Genomic DNA, 18,395 nt, shown 5'->3' with positions numbered 1-18,395 from the left:
CAGGTTTTTGGAGCACACAGACGGGATAGATCCACTGGATTCAGTAGGGTGCAGTACCAGGTGTATAGGTGTGATGACAGGTAGAGATGATGTTTTCATGTGGAGGCTACATTTACATGCATGTACTGTATGTACAGGTAGAGTACCGAAAAAGAGAGATTCAGTTTGCGGTAAAAAAAACAACCTACAACTCTATATCATCTTTCAAAGCATGTGGGTAAGTAAGTCTGTAGGTGGCGCATGAGAATGAGATGGAAGATTTGTTATGTTCTGGTCAAAAGATCATAAAAGCGCCAGAATGCTACTGCCTAATAACTAGGGATGCACCGAAATGAAAATTCTTGGCCGAAACCGAAACACCGAAAGAAATTATTATGCCAATAATTAGTACAATTGCATTCATTGCTATCACTGTGTACTAACTTTACTAGGGGTGTGTGATGGATAAAAAAAACTCACAGTTCGGATCACATTACAGTTTTTGAGGCTCAGATCAGATTATTTTTTCGGATCAGCAAAAAACAGTTGGGAAAAATCTAATAAACAATAAAGAAATTGCGAACATTTATAAAAAAGAACAAAGTTGTACATTAATAAGGTCTGAAATTAGCATTAGGTACAGAAATCAAATTAAATGAATCATAACACAATAAATTATTATTTTTAGAGCTATTTGTCTCTTCGTCATGGGTTGTTTGATTAACATTAATGACACAGACTTAAGTAGGTTAATCTGACTGTAATCTATACATACACTTAAGACATAAACAAATGTTTTTATTAGAAAAAGGATACTGTGAAGATAATTTTGTTTATATGTGCCCTGTCAATAACAGAGAGATTTTATGTTTGCTTGTTTTTTTTTTAAACACGTTTCTCTTGTATGGGCACTTAAACACGCGCACACACTGAGACCGAGGGTGAATCCCAAACAGCGCAACAGTCGCTCCACATAAAAACGTTACGTTGTGTTTTGTTGCTTTATTGCCAAATGTATGTTAATGGATTACAGTATGAGACACATTAGCGCGACTCTCTCTAAAGTTTACACATCAAGACATGCTTAATCTTTGCAGATGCGTACAAACAGCTCGACCGTAAGTGAAAACCTGCTTGAGCTTGAAGGGCAGGGGTGTGTGACCAGTGGCGGTGCCGGGGAGGAGCTAGGTGGTGCTGTAGCTCCGGCTACAATATCCATAGCACCCGCCCAGCACCCTCAAGAAATGTCTGTAATTTTTTATATTTATATTTTAATGTCATGTTTGAATAGTGTTTTCATGTTGTTAAAAAAAGGGAATTAAATAATAATTTAAAAATATATATTTTTGTCTAAAATATCATGACGCCCAAACAGGTGATCTTCTTTGGCCAATGGATGCAGCGCCCGGTGAACTTTTGACCTTAACGCACGGTAGTTTGTTTTTGATAGCAAGTTTGGAAATTTAGCCAAGTAAAATACTCCAAAATGGATAACGTTACACCAAAAACTACCTGAGGAACAGCAGTGGACACACTAGGACCAGTAATCTGGCACTTTTGGCTATAAATACGGAGAGAACGAGGACCCCTGACTGCGTCAACATCATTGATGATGCTGTTTTGTTGTGAAGACGTCTATGATAAGTGCTTGATGATAAGCCCTCTGTTGACTATTACAAATTGAATTAATTTGGTGGTTAAAGCACAAATCTTGGCTCTGCATTGTTACATCTATAGGGTGCCCATACGTGTCATTCTTCCCGGACGCGTCCTGTCCAGGATTTCGGTGCATCTTCCGGAAGTTGTATTTGTTGACCGCATACGCCATTCAGTTAAAAACATAAGTATTGCTTTTCTGTAATAATAATAATAATAATCCTCTATGACGTATGCGGCCGACAAATACGACTACCAGAAGATGCACCCGAAATCCTGGACAGGACGCGTCCGGGTCCAGTAAGAATGGCACGTATGGTCACCCTTTGATGCTCCAACAATAGAAACAATGCTGATTCATCACTAGTGTTGGTAACTGGCTGTGTGATTTCGTGATCTGAGCATTTTAAGCTGAAGCGTGCACAGTGTCTGTTCCTGCGTTTGCTGCTCCGTTGTATTCAGGGCTAGACTGTGACAGAACTGTGAAATATTATTTTCAGAGGTTTACATTGACAGGCTTATGTATGTTGTAGGCTCTCCTGGTTTTGCCGGGTGGTTGATGTCCTCAGGGCAACATTATGTTGACCTTGGGACAACATTACACTCAACCAATCAGATTTCAGAAATAAGTTTACAGTTTGTTTTAATTTTAAGATTACAACCAGGATTAGCTGTTTCTAGACCATTGTTTTTCACTTATCATGTCCCTCTGATTTTAGGGTTTGGTTAAGGTTAGGGTTTGGGGTGGGTTTAGGTTTTATTTAGAAAAATGTTGTCCTTGGGTCAACACAATATGAGGACATCAACCACTTGGCAAAATCAGTTTGAGCCTTTATTCACGCGTACATGCACGCATTAACTAGCCTATACTCATTCCACGACTATGTAAAAGTATTCAACACAAGGGCTATAGATACAACATACGCTCAAACTGGTTTTGTCGGGTGGTTGATGTCCTCGGGGCAGCGTATTGTGTTGGCCCGGGGACAACATTTTTCTGAATGGAACCTAAACCCACCCCAAACCCTAACCATAACCAAACCCTAACCATAACCAAACCCTAAAATCAGAGGGACATGATAAGTGAAAAACAATGGTCTAGAAACAGCTAATCCTGGTTGTAAGCTTAAACTTAAAACAAACTGTAAACTTATTTCTGAAATCTGATTGGTTGATTGTAATGTTGTCCCAAGGTCAACATAATGTTGTCCTGAGGACATCAACCACTTGGCAAAATCAGGAGAGCCTGTATAAAGGGTGGTCCGATGCGACCTCCTTAATGAAATGCCCCAAAATTTAAAGCACCTTCTCTTAAGTGTCAAGCATCCCCATAGCACCTGCATCAGAAAATCTCTGGAGCCGCCACTGTGTGTGACGACTGATCACCGTGAGTGAAACCCAAGCGCTAGCGCACAGATGGGAGGGGCGCGGTTGACATTCATTTTCGGTTTACATTTTTGGCTGGATTTTTTATTTCGGCCCGAAACCGATAATGCCATTTTCGGCCGAAATTTTCGGCGACCGAAATTTCGGTGCACTCCTACTAATAACCCATTTCTTTTTAATAAAGGTGTGTTAAACTTAACATATGCATATGGGATGTCCAGTGTTGTAAATGCTGAACTTGCGAAGGCTAACCTGGCCTGACTATGAAAGCATTCAATATGCATTATGTAGCAAAGCAAAATGCTATGGAAACAAATAAATACAGAAAAAATTGTGTTATGTCATTATGTCATTAACTTGTCTGGTAAAGTGACCACTGAACAGAAACAAAACAAACAAAACTTTACATTGTGAATGCACAACAGAGAACTTGTCTCTTTAAAAAATAAAAAAAGAAATCAAAACAACTATAAACAACCATTTGCTGGTGATGTGAGGATTTGATCAAACCTTGTGAATCCTACAGTGAGTTTTTTAGTGTGCTGCTGTGGCTGAGTTATCTGAAGGCTGCCAAACGGCATGTACTCATCTCCTCCACCTGCATGTTTGGGTTGATTGTGAGAGCTCTATCAGGGTTGTTTTTCTCTGGAGGAAGTATGAGCTCTGGTACAGGACACATTGATAAACTCTAATGATAACCTTAAACTTTCAGTAAAGCATTTAATTATATAGAGCTTTCAGTTAAAAAACGAACCTCTTTGTTGAGTCTGGATTATCGCAAGTTTTTTGTTTATCTTCATTGCCATTGCCTAGCTAACAACTTTTAATTTGTTTCAAAACGTCTGTTTATGGCACTTTTTAAACAAGAAATAATGACAACAACCCCAATTAGTGTAAACAGAGCCTGCAGCAATTAGCAGTCAATATCGTAGCGCTGTCAATGTTATGAGGTGAGTGACAGAAAACAGGTTGCAGGGCTCTGGGCAGGTGAATGAAGGCTCAGCATGGAAAGGGACTAATGCTATAAAACATGTTCAACTTTGACCGTTATAGTCATGTGGCAATTAGTTTTTTAGAAAACTAAAAAATAATAATTCTGCTGATTAGTCTCTCTGTTATTGAGGTCAAATCATTTGAATCGCTTAAAATGTAACAACAAGCAACATGATTTGAGGTCTCAGATCCGGATCTCGAATGAAGTTAATCTTGCAAAAATGTATGTTTATCATTAAAAAACAATAATAAAAACCCACCCCTAACCCCACCGTCACAGGGGTCAAGGCAAACCGTACAAAAATGTGGAGAAACGAATTAATATGGATTACCAACCTCTTAAAATACATATTAAGTGCCACAAGATAGCGTTGTACTGTATTTACAGTATGCTGTGAAGTTTGCCGTAAAGTCTTTGCAAATCCCTAGCCGTAAGTATAAGTGATGTAATGCCTTTTAGAAAACCACAGTAAAGGATATATTGTAAAGGATATTCAAAGGGACACTTCACCCATTTGCATTAAGCTTTGTATAGACCACAGTCATGTTTTTAAATGGTCGTGCATCATTTCCTCAGTTTCCGCTGAGACGGGAGAAATACAGATTTCAGTGTTGCACTTCCTTCTTTCAATGATGTAAAAATCATAATTTTGCATCATTGAAAGCAGGAAGTCCAATATGTTTGTCGAGGGGGTGAGACTACAAACACCCCTTTTCTCGGTCAAATAGGCACCAAATTCGAAATGTATGTTACATTTCGACTACAAATATGATGCACTTTCAATAAAGATTAATGTTTCTGTCACGAGTGACGAACAGGCGGAACTGAAAATAGTGGGAGAAGGTTCCGCCTGGACCAACTTCCGCAAACACCGGCACTTCCGGCCGGTAACACCGGCACTTTTCGCCGGTAACCTCCAGGAAAAGGTATTAGCGGTGTTGTTGCAACCCATTACTTACCTGATGTGTGTGATGTTGTGAGAGCTATTGGGAAGTCATCTACAGCGAAACCCAAGTAGATTGTGACGACCGAAGAACTGCTCAGCGGAAGGAAGGACCCGGGAGCTGTGGGGAAAGGAGATCAAAACAGAGGTTGTGAGTACATTCATTGTTTACTTCTGGATGAGTCGCTAAATTAGGAACTCACTGCTGTGTGGAAGGATCTTTGTTTTCTGTAGTGGCCCCACCGTAGAAGATCGAAGTCGGTGGGTGTGCCAAGGAAGGACGAGGTGCGCAGAGCGTTGTAAGGGGGCTGACGAACTCTATCCCACTCACTGTGACGGTGCTCCAACAACTTCCCCCCGGCACAAAGCTGGATCGAGTGTGAGAGTACTGGCCTTATATTTCACGAAAGAGTGTGTGCTGCTGTGGGTGAGTGTGCTAATTCGACGTGTGTGCACTGGAGTGTTGCTGTGTAGTGCTGTGTCTCCTGCCATTCATACTTACCCCAGGTCCGGTTGAAGTACTGTGTGTGTGGGCTAGTGGAGTGCAGAAACGGTGGTACCAACGTGGATCTACATCATTATTCCCCCTGGCTTGTGTGTACCTCGCCGAAAAGGAAAACTGTGAGTACAGTGATTGAAACATTGCAGCAATAACAGCATTGATCTGTAAAGAGCAAAGAAACCTCCCTGCTACTTACCTGACTGGCGTTATTGTGTCTCGGAGGAAAAGCTTGTCACCTACCTCTGAACGGGTACTCCTCATACCCCAGGTTGGGGCGGAGGGTGAGCCTAGCATCCAGCCACCCGGAAGAAGCCGGTGGTTTCCCCATTCTCGGTATCCCGTTGACATAGGACGCCGGCCAGGTCCGGTCACTAGGCCAGTAAGAAGGGAACAGTGTCCGCCATCCATTCTGTTACCCCGGTCAGGTGATGTACAGTTTTCTCTCATCCTAAATGCTGCTTAAAGTATAAGTCCTTTAGTGCAAGTAGAGCCTATATATCCAAAACCAAGAGTTATACTTACCTATCACGCCTGTGAGTCCCGTGTAGCACGTCAGCAAACTAAGAGCCTGTAAATCCAAAACCAAGAGTAATACTTACCTATCACGCCTGTGAGTCCCACGTAGCATGTCAGCAAACTAAGAGCCTGTAAACCCAAACCAAGAGTTATACTTACCTCTCACGCCTGTGAGTCCCACGTAGCACGTTAGCGGAACAGGAGCCTGTAAACCTAAACCAAGAGTTATACTTACCTACCACGCCTGTGAGTCCCACGTAGTACGTCAGTGGAACAGGAGTCTGTAAACTTAAACCAAGAATTGTATTTGCCTATCACGCCTGTGAGTCCCACGTAGCACGTCAGCGAACGAAGAGCCTGAAAATCAAACCAAGAGTTATACTTACCTATCACGACACTGGAGGAAGGGCCTACCTCCATCAACGAAGCCCTGCTTTGTCCCGGTTCTGGGGTTGATACGGGAAGGCTCCCTAACCGCAGGTGACCGCTAAACTTCTCTCAAGTAATTGTGTGTTCTTTTGCCTCCAGGAGCCGAGGAGGGCGCCACGTGTGCACTAATAAGACAGAAGGAAGCCACGATCAGAACTAACGGAAGAGAAAATACTTACCGAGGACGAAGGAGCTCCATCCTTTCCCCTTGGCCCCCTTCTCTCCCCCTGCAAAGAAGAACACGCCAGAGATTATTTTAAATTCCCCTTTTCCCCTTCCCATCTTGATTTTAATTAATTTAAATAAAGCTTGTTTTAACTTTCACTTATCTGGTCTCGTTGCTTGGTCATTGGGGTGCTTTTGGGGACCTCCTCGAGGTGGAACGTCCGGAGGGGCATTAGTGGCCTGCTCCGGTTGGTACCATTTCTACGGGTGAAATGCTCCTTTAATGTGACTGATGGACTGTTTAGTGCATGGCATAGTTTTGTTAACAAATGTTAGCATTCAAATCATGTTTTGCAGGGGCATAGCAGGCATTTAAAAAATTAGGGGGACATCAAGGGCCAAAGAGGAGTCAATAATAAAATATATCGCGTAAGCAACAGATTTGCTCATAACACTCACTTGTGATTGGCTAAATGTTAGTTTATTCAAATTTAAGTAACAAACCAGAAAACATGTGCGGAAATATTGGCAATGGGTCAAAAAAGTGCTGGGGATAAAATCACCTTTTTCTAAAAGTGCGTACAATGCACCTGATGTTTTTTGGTCTGACTGTCTTTCTGTGGAAGAAATTAAATGCATTTAGGCATCTGGTCAAGGCCAAGCATCATAATGATTATTTGCAAATAATTAAGTGCATTTTACTAAACAATTTTAATCAGTACTGAGGATGATTAACATATTTATGCAAAAAAGACAAAAATATTCATCTGATAAATTTTTTTACAGCCGTTAAATTTAGTGCCACAAACAACCCAAAAGGGTAGTGAATTTGAACAACCCACAAGGGTTTCCCCTCCTCTAACATAAGTGCAGGAACGCTGTTTTACTCTCCCCCAATTTAACCCGTGCTCATAACTGTAAAAATGTATAAATTGTTTAAAATCCCCAGTTAAGGGAAACTAGTGAATACTAACACGCAACAACGGGTGAAGGGATTTAATTGATAACAACTACTAAAATGACCAAACCAGCCTAAGGTGGTTGGATGGTTTTAGGTGGTTACGCTGGTTTAGCAGGCTGGTTTTAGAGGGGTTTTGGTCACTTTTTAGCTGGTCAGGCTGGGAGACTAGCTGACCCACCAGCTAAAACCAGCAGCCCCTCCAGCTTGACCAGGCTGGAACTTAACCAGCTTTGCTTAGCCTGGTTTTAGCTGGGATTTTCAATAAACAGTATAACAAGAATAGTGGGGAAAATGCCACACTGACAGCGCACTGACACCACACTGTCGAAGCAATGCCACATGCAGTGTGTCTACAAAAACACACAGACAATAGAGGCGTGGACAATGAAGACTGGGAGATGTGACATATGTTTTTACTGTTGATCTGTCAACAAAGTACACCTGTGATACAGATAAAGGAAGGAAAAAGAAAAGACTATTATACAGAACAATAAAAAAATTAGGCAGGTAAAAATAGGAAAAAGTCATTAGACAGAACTGTACATGCATTGCTTTATGGGGAATCACACACCTCCTGTCATCCCAGACTGCATGTCGGAATGTCATAAAAGATAAAAAGGTCTCTATAAAGCCGTCCCTCACCTTTGTCCAGTGACAAATAATTAATTATTGCAGTTTCACTCCTCCTACCTATCACCTCACTCTCAGCTGGTATCTAAATGGGGGGAGTAATCTGGGTTCAGGCTAAAATTGTGAGCTTGGAGCATTCCCCTTGGACAGCCAAATATGCTTAATCTTATCTGACTATGCAAACTTGTTAGCGAGATACATACAGTAGAAATTGATTGAAATGAAGCAAGCTTGTGTAAGCGTGACTTTGTGCATAGCATGTAACAATATTAGTTCTGACTGGCCAACAGCTACGTTTTCTTGGTTATTACAGTTTGTTAATAATTACATTACCTACAGAATTGTAATATTTCATTTGCGTAATAAGTTTTACTTGTATGACAAATATTAAATTTTTGTGACAAATCTTAGGATGGTAAAGGTAAATGGTGGTTTTACAGATGGGATACTTTATGTCATTTTTTAACAAGGGGGATTGCCATCCACCCGAACCCCTGATCCCTGGTAACATCCCTCCTCATTGTGTCGCCTGCCATGTCCATGTTATCTTTTGCTATCCGAAGTGGAGTCGTTCCGGAGATGGCGGCCGTGCCCGCTCGAGCGGCGGAAACGGTAGAGTTGGAGAGGTTAACCCCTCTCCGCCCGAACCGTACCGCCCACGTGATTGGTATTTCGGAGCTGCTCGGGCCTCTTGGTCCTCTTCTCCTGTGCCTTGCTTTCCCGACGGCACGAAGAGCTGACGTGATTTGCGGCCATCCGGCCGTTCAGCGTTCAGCTTTCACCCCTCACCTCCCTCACCAATGGAGCCGCTAAGGGCGGGGACCCCTTCATTGGCGGGGCGTTGCGATGCAGCTGCGTTCCTGGAGGGACCACCCAACCCTTCCCTCCCGTGTTTGTAGACAGTCGTCCGGTTACGGGCGCTGTCCGTCAGGCATGCGGAGAGGCGGCTTCAGCCCTGCATGCAATAACGTTGCTACAGGTTCACCAAGGATTTACGAGGGAGGCCGCGACCTTCAGTCGTGCGATGTCCACCACAGTGGTTCAAGATCGCCACCTTTGGCTGTGTCTGGCTGACATGACAGACGCAGGCGAGAACAACTTCTTGAATGCTCCTGTCTCACAGACCGGCCTCTTCGGCGAGCCCGTGGAGTCGTACAGCTCTGCTGCGCAAACTGAGGCGATCTCCTAGGTCATGCCCCGGCGAAGGAGAGCTGCCCCTGGTCCACCATGCCGGCTCCTCAGTCTGCCTCTCGCCGTCGGCGTCCTGCGGCGACCACCTCCGTTCCCCTCCTCGGACCCCATCTCGGCAGCGCGGGGGAACCGGTCGTCAGAAGCTCGCCCCGCCCGCTTAGCCGCTTCCCGTGAAATCGGGAGTTTAAGTGGCCAGTAATGGGCGACCCGGATTGGCAGAGGATCACTCTTCAGGAGACGGTGATTCGCTCCTTCCCCCGATAGAGGGTCGGGTGGAGAATTCTTGGTTTGCATATGTTCCACCGGCTGTTTAGCCGGTACCCACTTAACCACACATAGAGTGCATTCCTCTTCCCTCTCCAGGTCTCCAGAGGATCGAGAGAGCCGTGAGCGGGCACACACCAGCTCACCCTACCTCTCCTCTATTGCCAGCGGGTGTTCTGAGGAGTCCAAGCCCTCCACTGAGGAGACCGGACCACCAGCACCCTCATCGGAGTCTGCGCTCTCCGCAGAGGAGACCAGACGACCGTCACCTTCAGCGGGCTCAGGTCAGTGTCACACACACACATACTGTAGATGCTTATGCTGTCACAGCAGACGCACCGGCAGTCTCACCTGTCTCGCTTCGCTGCCCCACCGCGGGGTACTTCGGTAGTGTCGTTATTCTCCTCGTACGGTGCCTGGGTGCTTGGCTTCAGTTCCCAGCCCGTTTCGTTGGGTTTTACGCACGATCCGCCTCGGTTACGAAATACAATTACCGGCACACCCCCAAAATTCTCGGGCTTTCGTTTTCACTATAGTGAAAGTGTCCGATGCACATGTACTGCGTGCATAAGTTGATGTCCTCCTGGCGAAGGATGTATCGAGCCGGTCCCTCTTACCGAGATGATGATGATGATAAGGTTTTTCCAGCCTTTATCTCTTAGTACCCTAAATACGCGGTGGGTTATGATCGATTTGATTTACGCACCGGCTCTACAAAGGTGGTCTTTTTTTGGATGATAACGCAGAGGCTCGTATTTCAATATTCAGATCGGTTTGCAGCCTTAGACCTGTAAGACGTGTACTTTATGTGTCCATCTCCCCTCGCCTTAGACCGTTTTTTTCGCTCTGCGTCGTGGGGTGGGCATATTAATATTAAGTACACCATTCGAGCTGTCTCTCTCTCTCCGTGTCTCCATGAAAGTGCTAGTCACGGCATTTAAATATCAGAGAGAGAGTTGTTCGCATTCTGCTTTATTTACGTCGACTTATAATAGCCCGTTCTTGGCAGACGTGCGCGAACACAGAGAGTTAATGCTCCGGCCTCTCGCTCGTTTTAGTCATCAGGTCGACTGGGAAAGAGCAACTTTGCCCTGTGCAGAGGATCCTTTTTTCTCAGTATGGAATTAGACTCGATCGACTAATTGCCGTGTTTTACAAGAGCGCGCAACTAGTCAGTTCTGACTTGCCTCGGTTTAATTTGAGGGAAGTACGCGGTAACTCTGAAACAATTTCAGAAGCTCCTGGACATATGACAGCATGCTGCGGCTGTGACACTGCTCGAGCTGCGTCATATGAGACCGCTTCAGTGTTGGCTTTACGATCGAGTCTCGAGGAGTGTGGCGCACCGGCATACACCGTGTAAACACTACACCTGCGTGTCATTTAAATTTTCCCCGTGGTAGACCCAGCATTTCTGATAGCAAGATATGCCTCTGAGGGGTCTCCTGCCATTCGGTAGCATACGATGCTCTAAGCACGGGTTGATCTGCCACGTATGACGGGCTTGCAGTCTCTGGGGTGTGCATAGCACCCCAACTGCCGCGAGCGGTGCGCTGTATATCTGGGACTTGTACGCTCCGCTATGGAGATGCGAGGGAAGGATGTATTAGTCGACACCGATAACATTGCGACTGTTGCGTTATTTACCGTTAAGGCGGTTTTGCGCTCTCGTCACTCGTCGCATCTTGCTCGTCATCTCCTCCTTTGGAGTCAGAAGCATCTGAGGTCCCTTCGTGCCATTTACATCCCGGGATCGCTCAATGCAGCGGTGACGCGCTTCCCGAGCTGCGCCCCCGCCGAATGGCGACTCCACCCCCAGACGGTCCAGCTAATTTGGAAGAAGTTCGGTTGTGCGTAGATAGATCTGTTTGCGTCGCCGGACGATACCCACTGTCGCCTATTTTATTCACTAACCGAGGGCAGCCTCGGCGTGGATGCGTTGGCACACAGCTGGCTGCGGGGGGCGCGTAAATACGCATTTCTTCCAGTGAGCTTTATTGCGCAGACACTGTGCAAAGTCAGGCAGGACGAGGAGAGCCTTTTATTAATCGTCCATACTGGACGACCAAGAATTGGTTTTCATAGTTAATGCTCCTCGCGACAGCCTTCCCTGGCGGATTCCCTTGAGGAAGGACTTTCTTTCTCAAGGAAGGGGCACATTTGGCACTCGCGCCCCGACCTGTAGATATCCATGTATGGTCGTTGAGCGCGCGCAAGGTTTAGGTGATTTATCGCAAGCAGCGATATCTAACACCATCGACGCGGTTCGAGCACCGTCCACAAGACGGGCTTACGCGCTTAATGAAACCTTTTCGTCACCCGAAAACGCAACGCGAGGACCCCAGAGAATGCCCTTTAACATTGTGCTTTTATATCTTTAACTCAGGTTAGATGGTAGGCTGTCCCTCCGCCATTAAAGTTGATATCGCCGCTATTTCTGCTCATCACTCACTTATCAACGGCAGATCAGTTGGCCAGCATGATTTAATTATTACATTTTAAGAGGCACTCGCAGGCTAAACCCCTCGCGCCCTCCCTCTTTCCTCCTGAGACCTGTCCATGGTGCTGATACCTTCAGGTCTCCTATTTTAGCCTTTGCAGTCTGCAAGTCTGAAGTTTTTTTTATCAATGAAAACTCTGACTCTGCTAGCATTGGCCTCCATGAAGAGAGTAGGGGATTTACATGCATTCTCTGTTGACGATTCGTGCCTTTAGTTTGGTCCTGCTGTCTCACTGAGACCCAGACCAGGCTACGTGCCCAAAGTTCCCACCACTCCCTTCAGAGATAAGGTGGTGAGCTTGCAAGCGCTGCCCCCGGGGGACGCAGACCCAACCATGGCTTTGTTGTGCCCCGTACGCGCACTGCGACTCTACGTGGATCGCACGCAAAGCCTCAGGACCTCAGACCAGCTCTTTGTTTGTTGTGGCCAGCAGAAAGGGAAAGCTGTCACTAAGCAGAGGATGTCTCATTGGATAGTTGATACTATCGCCCTGGCTTATAATCTTCAGGGTATTTCTTGCCCCTTTAATTTGAGAGCGCACTCCACACGGAGTGTTGCCTCATTTGGGTTATCGCTCGTGGTTCCTCGCTAACAGACATCTGTAGAGCTGCTGGTTGGGCGACACCTAATACTGTACGTTCATTAGATTTTACAATGTTCATATCGAGCCTGTATCCTCTCGTGTTCTTTCCTCACCAGGGAGGGCACGGAGAGCAGACTCGCAAGTCGGCTTGCAGCCTCCGACTGAGGCTCCAAATTGAGTTTCAGTATGGAATGCCATCAGAGCAAAAATGCGTAATGGTTTGAATTGCTCTTCCTCCGCTGCCTTGGCAGCCTTTGTTGCGGAGCATTGGCTGTCAGCCTTTCACTAGCTGTATTCTTACGAACCTACGTGTTTGGCCAGGGCCCCACATTGTGTCCCATCGGGTTCCTTTGTGAGTATTTTTCCGTGGGGTTAATCCTACCAGCCCACGTTTCCCTTAGCAGAGCACTGCTTTGCTTACACAGCCACGGCTGTCCTTATTACTGTTTATTAGTCCACCATTAGCCCTTAAGAGGGGCGGTGGCTTCCGCAGCGTTCCTATCCCGCTCTGGTAGGGCGCTTCCCAGTCGCTGGCACTACTGTGGGGTTAAAGGAACATCTAGTGCCCGGCCTTTCTGCCTTATCCTATTGTCCATTCCCTTAAGGGGATTTGGAGGGCTTTTTTGCAGACACTGGAAGAGGTCAGCCCCTAGTGGCGTTTTGGTAGGGATTCCCAATTCGTCGGTCACGACGTGACGTCGTAGTGACCGACTGAAAGGGAACGTCTCGTTTACGGATGTAACCCTCGTTCCCTGAAGGAGGGAACGGAGACGTCACGTCCCGTCGCCACAGGTGCTGCCACCTGCTGTTACGGCCGGTCACCTTTCCGGCTTTCTCAGCGAACAGAAGCTGATTTCCCTATTTGCACGTGCTCCTTATATACGCACCTGGCGGGGCGGCGCCAGCATTATGCAAATATCTCAATGCCAAGTTCATTGGCGTTTTAGTAGTTTCGAAGCAGATTGGTCTCTCTAAGCGAGTTCCCAATTCGTCGGTCACGACGTGACGTCTCCGTTCCCTCCTTCAGGGAACGAGGGTTACATCCGTAACCGAGACGTTTCCTTCTCATGTTAACAAAGTCCGTCCATACCTTTGATTACACTTTTTGGCTGTTCTGGTAGCTTTCAGTAAATTACTTTGTTTTCGATAATGATTTATAAAACTTAGTGAGAGATCTTCACTTTCAGATCTGACAAACAGAACAGAGAGTCAAAGCCTCAGGTTTAACCTTGTTTTATGTAATGGTTGGTATACACATTCAAGAGACCAAAAAGACCAAAAGTGTGTGCATTATCGAACGTGGGGTAGGTCTGGTCCAAACTGCCAGGGCCGATTTTTTGTCCCAGTCCCATGTGTGGTTGGATGTTTGGATTATTAAAGGACAAGTTCTGTATTTTACACTTAAAGCCCTGTTTTCAGTTTGTTTATGATGAAATAGAATGGTTTTGACTGGAATGAGAGCTTGAATAATAGACACTCCACCCCAGTTGGTGGCGATAATCCACCTTTGCCAATTGCAAGAATACAAACAACGTTCCCGGCTGCAGAGTAATACCGTACCCCACAACACATCTAATACAAGTCAATGGTGTTGGACAAAAACTACAATAAAACCTGTTGGAAAGCATCTTTTGTAGCGATTTTTGTGTGAGCATATCAGTGAACACCCCTGACCACTCGCTGAGTTTCACGTCTTTGTAAACGAAAGTTTAATGCATTTTAGGAAGGATTGTTCCAGTGCACCTATGCAGCCATTGTAGAGGTGGGGGGGGGGGGGTGATATAACAAACACTATAAGGAGTTAGGAAGCTTTCTAAGGAGTCATGAGCGAGGATACACAAGTGTACAAACCTGACGCTCTTATAAATCTCCTCCCCCTTCACATCTTCACGTCTTTAACCTGTTAGCCCTCATTCCATTTTCCGAACCCCCCCCACAAAAACTGTCATAGCCAAACTAAAATAGATACAGATTATGAAGTCTTTGCACTAAAAGCATAAGTTTGGTCTCATTTGAAAGCAGACACTTGGAAGTTTATTAAGAGGTGAACATTAGTTACTGTCATAATGAAAAAAGTTGTTATAGAGAGCTTAAATTATACTTTTTTATAAACTCCACCAAACATGTATGAAATATTGTTATGGAAATCTCAATGAAATTGGCCTTGGAGCAATCTAGAAATGCTCTGCAGTTAAAGCCACAGGTCTGACCATGTTCTGTTTTAAATCTGAAGAGGATACCTCTAAAACTCTGTATTTTATGAAATGTTTTTTAGACCCATGTCATGTAAATTTATTTAGAGAAAACAGCAAAAATGCTAAGCTAATGTTTGTTTATTTATATCTCACAACATCCTTTCAGTTTATTGTCCTATTGCTCCGTGTTTTAAACAGACTCATTAAATAAGCATCCGGATGAGTCATTAACAACTTTTAATCCTGGATATGGCTGTCTAAATGTTTATTTTATTATTATTATTATTATTATTAATTGCTCATAATTTCTATTTAGTGTTTTATTTCCTCCTTTTGTCTCAATTCACTTTCTTTTTATTAAAGTCCTTTCTTACAAAAAGAAACTTACCTTAAAGAAGCTTTACCAGTCAAAATTATTCCTAGAAACATATATCTCATATCTCCAGACAGCAGATGTTTACAGAACAGCTAGTACGTTAGCTTAGCATACCATCAAAACACTACAAATAAAAGCATTTATAATAAAACTCACATTATAACATCAAAAGTCGAGTGCTTAAACAATCATGCGTGATCTGATGTGGCTTTGAATCATAAAATAAGACCGAAAATAAACAATTTTATGCTATTTATGCTGTTAGCTTTAGCATAGCATTATAATATACAGTACTGTTATGAAAATAACAGACATAGCGTTAAAAATACAGACAAACCATATATAATCTTAATCGTGTTTATTGTCTCCATGGTTTTAAAACATCAAAACATCTTTATTTGCATGTTATTATAAAAACAGCGATCGCTCGTTGCAGGTCACTGTTCAAGTTCACGTCTGACTGACAGCTGCTGCTGCTGAGCTCTGACGTCTTATTCTTTCTCAGAAAGTTTCATATTGAGACTTTAGCGCCCTCCGGCTTCACGTATGAATGAAACAAACTGAGTGAGAATGACTGCAGACTCAAACTTGCATATCATATCGCCATGTTTGAAAAAAAAATGGGTGAAATATTACCCCCCCCTGCAGAAATTTGAAGTAAACATATAAAATTGAAGTAATATTTCTCCAAATATGCATACTTTGAATTAAAAGCCCAGAGGGATGTTGTTTTATCGAGTGCTTTTATGACGATCACGGAGGATTGTTTTTATCAATGAGTGCGGCTGAGGGTTATATTTCAAATTAAAGTTATGTACCGTTTTTCATTTTCATAACTCCTGACAAAAATGAAGAAATTACTGTCACTAGGATTTTCAGATTAAAATAAAGGTCAAAAACTAAATCTTAAGTCACAACACTTTTTAATGATGTATAGTTGTTTGATGAAAGTACATTTAAACTAACAGTAATTTAAATTATGTAAATAAATAGCTCTTCAGTACATCCACGTCCTCGCGCAGGTTATCAATTAAACTTGCATAAATCTTAGTATTAATCATTAAATTATTGTGAATGCAGATTGGTTAGAAACAGTATATTTAAAATGCATGTACAGACCCCCAATCTATATACACCGTGTTCCAAATTATTATGCACATGCCATTTTTGTTTATTTTTCCAATACAGTCAGTAAGTTTACAAATTTTATTTCACCCTTAACATGATAGTGTGGATGTTATTATATTTAACAAAAGATACTTTAGTACTTTGAAAAATATGCAAAATATGATGTTCCAATTCCAAATTATTAGGCAGAACACACTTTAACTAAATTTATAATGATATAATGTATTTAAATTATCCAAAAACAGATATCTGTCAAATGTGCTTCAACCCCCCCCCCCCAAAAAAAAAAACAACAAAAACAAACAAACACAATGTAAAATAAATAATGTATTTACACAAGTTACATAATAATATATGAGCATATCTTTGACATGACTTTAACTCTCCCACTCATTAAACTTGTATGTATACAAGTATAGAATTTTGCTTTATTTCACTTGAAGGCGCTAGTATTGCATCCCTAAGTTCATGTTTTGAATTATAGTGCTGTTCATCTTACAGATCTTTCATATAATGATGCCTCACAGGCTCTTAATCAGACTGAGGTCAGAGGATGATGGTGGTTACAACTTGATTTCTTTCTTATTTTATACCCATATGAATTAAAATAGTCAGTGATGCTTTTTGCAGCATGGTATGGTGCATTATCATCCATGAAAGTAAATTTATTTCAGAAGGCATGATTCCTTTTATATCCCATAGTGAAAAAACATCTTTTAGAAACTCTACATATATTCTAGATGTCCTTTTGACACCCTCAGGGACCCTAAAGGGACCTACCATCTTACTTCCCAATATTCCAGTCCAAATCATTACTCTGACACCTCTTCCTAATCTTACAGTCTTGTTTGAACATAGTGGCTATTCACCAACAATCCAGAATGACATTCATCTACATTATTCAGTGTATTTGGCATGTCAATAGCCTCTTTCACACAGTAATTCTGGTAAATTACCATGAATTTACCAGAATGAATTTACCAGTAAATACAAAAATGTGCTGTTCACACACACAGTGCCAGTCCGTCTTTTTACCAGTAAGACATCATTCACATCAGTATCAAAATACTGGTAAACTCGGAGAGAAAGCGGAAGTTATCTGTTGCGCGCGGCCGGCGAGCTCAGTGTTGTATTTGTAAGCAATGGAAGGTTATCAACTCTCCGTGTTTTGTTGTTTTCACATCTGTGGCAAACACTGACGGTTGCGAAGTTGCTCGTGACCAAACAACATTGCGTCAGGTGACGCCAAACAGAACCTGAGTTTCCACATTAGGCTTCACGGAGAATGTACTAAGGACGTCGACAATTCGGCAAATAAATGGTAAGCTGTTTTAAACAACTTCGGTGAAGAAATGCGGATGTTTACTTCAGGTGTGCTCGACTTGTAAGCAGCATGTGTGTGGAAACGTCCGTAATAGTGCGGAGGTTAACGCGTATTAAAACGTTATGATTGGCCTGAAGCTGTCAGCGCGGTGTGATGTCATCCGTTCTAAATGCCGGTAATCCTATAGTTTTTATTCACACATAGCGCTTACCGGTAAATTACTGGTAATCTTACCACCTCTCTTACTGCTAAATTGGGAGTACTGATTTATCGGAAAGGTTCTGTTCACACATGACCTGTTTACTGCAATTTCCCAGTAAATTACCAGTAAAGACTGTATGTGTGAAAGGGACTATTGAATAAAACTTGTATTGTGAGCTCGCAGCAAATGGTTTCATTTTTGCAAGTTGTGTATAGTGTACTCAAATACAATGAAATATAAACGTTTAAGTTTGAATTAATTGTAATTCATAAATATTACTCACTTAAAAACTTTGAGTTGATTTAACAATTTTGCTGAGCTTTATTGCTAACGTTTATAATAAATGATTCTTTTTTTTGATGGCATTTACTTTTTTTGCAATTCCAGTATAATGCCTGATAAAGCGCATATGACTGCTTTGTTTATAAGGGTAACAATCGTAATCGCTTGAAGTAACAACTGACAGAGAG

This window comes from Misgurnus anguillicaudatus, chromosome 19 (genome assembly GCF_027580225.2).
Source record: "Misgurnus anguillicaudatus chromosome 19, ASM2758022v2, whole genome shotgun sequence".
Classification (NCBI taxonomy): Eukaryota; Metazoa; Chordata; class Actinopteri; order Cypriniformes; family Cobitidae; genus Misgurnus; species Misgurnus anguillicaudatus.
This window is presented reverse-complemented; position numbering follows the sequence as displayed.